This window comes from Mirounga leonina, unplaced genomic scaffold (genome assembly GCF_011800145.1).
Source record: "Mirounga leonina isolate KUSES-001 unplaced genomic scaffold, KU_Mleo_1.0 Mir_115, whole genome shotgun sequence".
Classification (NCBI taxonomy): Eukaryota; Metazoa; Chordata; class Mammalia; order Carnivora; family Phocidae; genus Mirounga; species Mirounga leonina.
Window position 1 is genome coordinate 41,051,653 of NW_023270268.1, and position 5,767 is coordinate 41,057,419.

The window sequence follows — 5,767 nt, forward strand, 5'->3', positions numbered from 1 at the left end:
TTGGGAGCGGGCCTGGGAGAGGGGAGGAGCCGCGGGGAGTCTGGCGGGCGGGCGGTGCTCCGCTCCCCTTCTTCTCTGCTGCCTCAGCACCAGAAGCCTCCCAGTAGCCTCAGAGGGTGTGAATTTGCTCTTCTCTGAATTTGGACTCTACTCTCTCATCAGAGTGACTGCAGATCCTCAGCGATCTTCGCTCAAGAGACCTCGCCAGACTCTTAGGTCATGGAAATGGATCGCCCCCCACCCTCAACCCTTACTCAGGGGGCAAGTTTCTTCACTCTGTAGAAGGAAGGCCCTGCTTTTGTTTTACCCTGTAAACCGAATTTTTTTATTGTCCAGTGAACATTTCATCCTCCTCTGCCTGTGCCAGGAGAGCCATAGACTCTCTCCAGTCATGGCTTGTAAATCCCGCGGAACTGGAGTCCAGCATGTGTAACCTGGGGCTGTGCCTTACAAGATCTTCCTTCAGTCCACATGGAAAATTACTCCCAGAGTTGTCTGAGCGATCTCTCAGGTCCCTGGCTCGTCCTCCCCTGCTTCCAGTTTTGACTCTTGTCTAAGCAAATGCCCTTTTTCTGTATTACATCTCATCACATTTTAGCTAGCCCAGTATTTAATCTGTTGGGATGAGCAGGGGCAAAAAGTACAAGCGTGACAATTTTGCTTCATATATTTCATGACGTGAGCTATCTTATGGGAGAAAAAAAATCAGACTGGTAATGCGGTAGCATTCTGTAATCTTCTACCTCTATTTTCCTAAAATGAAAAAAAAAAAAATTGAGCCAAAGCTTTTCCAACTCTGAGCCTTTGAAGTTAAAACAGAAAATTATTGAAAAAGATATCCCATTATGATCTCATTTTGTCTAAAACTAGCATGGTATATAGATGAGTAATAAATGGTTGCATTTAAAACAGGTGGAAAAACCTGCAAAGAAATGTTGCCTGGATGTGACATTTTAGAAAATCATTTCCTGTGCCCAGAACTAAGCTAGTTGCTATTGTTTTGAAGGTTTGGTCTCAGGATTTTTTTTTTTTTTAAGATTTTATTTATTTATTTGACAGAGAGAGACACAGCGAGAGCAGGAACACAAGCAGGGGGAGTGGGAGAGGGAGAAGCAGGCCTCCCGCAGAGCAGGGAGCCCGAAGTGGGACTCGATCCCAGGATCCTGGGATCATGACCTGAGCCGAAGGCAGAGGCTCAACAACTGAGCCACCCAGGCGCCCGGTCTCAGGATTTTTAAAGGAAAATTGGAGAACGTTCAGAGAAGGATAACAAATAATTTAAAAAAATGGAAACTATGACCTGTGAGAAGAATGAAATAGGTTTATTTAGCCTGAAGAAGAAAAAGCTAAGGGATGGATTCCCTAATAACATCCTTCAGCGTGTGGCCAGCTCCACTCCACAAAATTAGGCAGAAAATAAACATCAGTCTTCGGAGCCTGAGGACTCTGAAAGGAATGGCTGGTCTTTTGACCAAATCTAAGTCTCCAGAATTCCAGAACCTGTCAACTGTACCTGAACTGTGCCAAACTCCTTGGATTGGACTTCTTGCTTTCCTGGTTGTCCGTATCTTCAAGAATTCACCTGGTGAGAGCCTACCTTTCTGCCCTGTCACTCCCCCTTTTGCCTCTATACACACTTACAGTCTCTCCACATCACAAGTAGGTATTTCAATTGCAAAGTCCATCAATGCCTGCAGGTTACTATGAAATTTCTCCTCTTTTAGAGTCACAAGGTCAGGACTATAAGACTTGTATAAAGCAAGTGTTTCTTTGGGATTTTAACATAGCCAGGCACCTTTATCACTGTCTAAAAGAGCTCCAATTCTGAAACCAAATCCTTCCTGCCTTCTTATATTTCCAGCTGTCTGCTGGACATTTCTGCTTGGACATTCCACTGGCACAAACCCCAAATGTCTTTAACTCATCAAATCCAGATCCCACTCACAGCTTCCTCATCTCTGTTGATACTTCTGCTCTCTAACTCACAGAGCCTCAGACATTTGCTGCTCTCCTCCCACCCCCGCAACACGCAGAACTCGATTCCAAATCTTGTCATTTTTTCCCTTGACATTTTCTCTCCATCTATTCCTTTCCATTCTCACTGCCACCTCACTAAGGCACTCCTGAATATATCCTAACTGTGCTGCCTGAACTGTTTCCTAACTGTAGACCTTTCCTGCCCCCAGTACAATACCACTATATACCACGGCTAGATTCATCATACTCAGATATCCTTTGATTACTTTATCCCCAAACTCAAAGATTTCAGAAGGAATTTGGAAACATTCTAAATCCCTTCATGTAGAATTCAAATTCCTTTACTATCAAACCTAATCACCTCTCCCTATACCTATACACAACCCATATGGCTTGCTTTATTATGTCCCAAAGCAGACCAAAGACTTTATCATTTTTATTCTCTAGAGTTTGGGTAAAAATCACTGTCTTCATTTGAGTTTCTCCAGGGCCAACCCTAAGCCAAGATTCCAGGATCAACAGTTTGTTGGAGTTTCAAAGAAAAGGGGTAGTTGAGGGTGAAGTGACACAGGAGAGAGAATTTTGTCGATAATGGGTACATTATTAAATCGACAACAGTGATTAAATAGAGTTCAATCCCACAAAATTGCTGTACTTACCCCTCAGAAATATCCTGGCCAAGGGGCAAGAGAACAGGGGTATACATACCCCAACACTCATTAGTCATTAAGAGCTGAGGGGCACTTATTAATTCTCAGGCATTCCAGGCTGCTTATGTCCATAGGCACAGCAGTCTCCCAGTAATGATGCAGCTCTTGGCCATAAGTCAGGTTGACATATTCGGAAATAGTAAAAAGCTTTGAGGAGAAATGAGAGGACCACTCACAGCATCTGCTCAGCCACCATGCCTCTGTTCATGTTGTCCCTCCATCTAAAAAGCTCCTCTCCAAACCTCTCCTTTCAAAGGGCTAACTTTTGTCAGGCCCAGGTGCGACCTCCTACAGGAAGCCCAACTTTGGTGCCTCATCCAACCTCAGGCTGAGTTAGGTATCCCTATTCCAGGCTTTCTAACTCCTTAAACAAAACTCTCTCATTAGTGACAGTGTTTTATTAAACAGTTTGGTTTTTTTTTGTTGTTGTTGTTTTTTAAGGATTTTATACATTTATTTGAGAGAGAATGAGATAGAGAGAGCATGAGAGGGGGGAGGGTCAGCGGGAGAAGCAGACTCCCTGCCGAGCAGGGAGCCCGATGCAGGACTCGATCCCAGGACTCCAGGATCATGACCTGAGCCGAAGGCAGTCGCTTAACCAACTGAGCCACCCAGGTGCCCAGTTTGTTTTTTGAGGGCAGGATCCAATTGTTCATCATTGCACACTAAGTAACTGGCACATAGTAACATGTATTCTTTCATTCATTCATTCATTCATTCACTCAGAAAACACTGTGTATCTACTCTGAATAGGCACTGTCCTAGATGCTAATAAAACAAATATATCAGTGAAAAAACAAACATCCCTATGCATTGACTCTTACATAAAGAGATAATAAACATATAATGGTAATAAGTGGTAGAGAGAAAATAAATCGGTAATGGTAACTAGGAAGGACCAAGGAGGAGAGGGTATGTGGAAACTTGGAATAGGAAGTCCTAGGAAAGCCTCACTGAAAAGATGATGCTTAAGCAAAGACCTAAAAGTGGTGAGGGAAACAGAGTCATTGTGCTGTATGGGAAAACTGTGTTCTGGGAAGAAGAGACAGGGAGTTTAAAGATTCTGAAGCTAGAACATATCTGGAGTGGTAAAAGAAGGCAAGCTAGCAATGAGCAGGAGTTCAGTGACCATGGCTAAGACCAGTGAGAGCTGTAGCCCCTGGGAAGTGACAAGGAGGGCAAAGGTAAGTAGACATGCAGACAGTGTGAAGTCAGTCATAGAGTCTGATAACATCTTTGCCCTTAAGGACATTATATTTAAGTGAAATAAGCCACTTACATCTAAAACAATCAAACTCACAGAAACTAAAAATAAAATGGTGGTTGCCAGGGGCTGGGGAGGGGGAAAAGGGGAGCTAGCTAATCAGTGGGTATAAAATTTCAGTTATGCAAGATGAATATGTTCTAGAGATCTACTGAATAACATTGCATCCATAGATAACAATAATCTCCTGTACATTTAAAAAATCTGTTAGGAGGATCAATCTCATGGTAAGTGTTCTCACCACAAGTGAAAAAAGAGAGAGAGAACACCATCCAGATGGTTGTACACATAGTAGTGATGGGGTCTGGTGTAGGGTTTGAGAAGGCTCACAGAATCCAGATGCATGGTTAGACTAAGGGACATGGGAAAATGAAATACAAAGCCTGGAGACTAATTTGGAAGCAGATGCAGTGGTCCAGGAGATGATGGTGCTTTCAGCCTGATAAAAGCAAGTCAGCTTCTAGGTAGATTTTGATTGTAGAGCCAACAAAATTTGATCGTTTGAATGTAGGTGTGAGGGAAAAAAAAAGGAGACAGGGATATTTATTCAATGAATATTTGTTGAATGAATGAGAAGTCAAACCTTGGAAAGACATGAAATAGCCCTGGGCGTGGAGAGGAAAGGAGAGGTTAAATGAAATAGATGAGAAGGAAAAACAACCAGACAGCCGAGAGCTGAAACTTGGAGATGACAAATGCTTTGAGGGGAAGAGGAGGAGTCAGCAAGGGAGACTGATAAAGTCAGAGAAATAGCAAAAATTCTGCAAAAGAGAGACATGGGAAATAGAAGAAAGCCTGGGAAAAGGTCAGTGCTTTTAGCACTATGGACATGAGTTTCAGCTCAAAAGCTTAGATGGGAGCAGAAACCACGGTGAATGTAACATACACTAGAGATGAGGGCATGGAGAACACCGTGCAGCAGAACTCTCAGGCTGCCCCTCTGGTCTAAATCAGCCTCCCGGCAGACGTCAGAGCCAGCCTTTCTAAATTTAGGGTGAGCAAGTTGCCACCAAGCTGAAGGTGCCTTCTACGAATGAGAGACTCTTCTTTTTAAATTCTTCAAGCTGCAATTTGAGGGGAAGGATTTCCAAGGTGACTTTTTCCAGAGTGGGCTCCAGACAAGACCAGTATGAGAAAATAAACATATGTTTAACATATGGTAAGCAAAAAAGCTTTCAACGACAACTTTTATTTATCACAGGGGAAATGTGCATGGACTGTTTTCTGAAGTTTTTTACTTCTCTGGCTTCTTTTTGTCTTCAGGAAAAGACAGAAGCCCTTTATAAATTCAAGTTCCCATTCAGCACTTCCAACCACTTTTTTTTAACCTTCATTATATGATTTAGGCATCTGAGCATGACTGTATAGAATCTCCCCCTAGGCTAGGTATGAATTGTGAAACCCTCATACCTAGCAAAATGATGTCAGACCTAAAGCTAAACTCAGCCAGATTCAAAGTAAGAAGAGAAGGCCAGGGTAGTAAAGAGAGCCAGAGAGCACACAAGTTCTCCAAAGATGATCCTAACAGATGTTTTATGACTATTCACACTGTCTGGGCCATGAGTCACCCTACAAGGTCAGCAAAAGAAATGTGTGGCTTCTGCATTCAGTCTTCTAAACAATTTTGCCAAAGTTCCATACCGAAGCTGTGACATATTTGCTGACATAGGTGACACCAGAATGACATTAATTCTGATTAACCACAATGTAGTGTCAAAAATGTCTTGTTCAACAGTAGTATGTAATGATTTCCTATTTCCTATTTTCTGGTCCCTCATTCTCCTGGACCTGCTTCTTCTCAGGACCATTTAACACC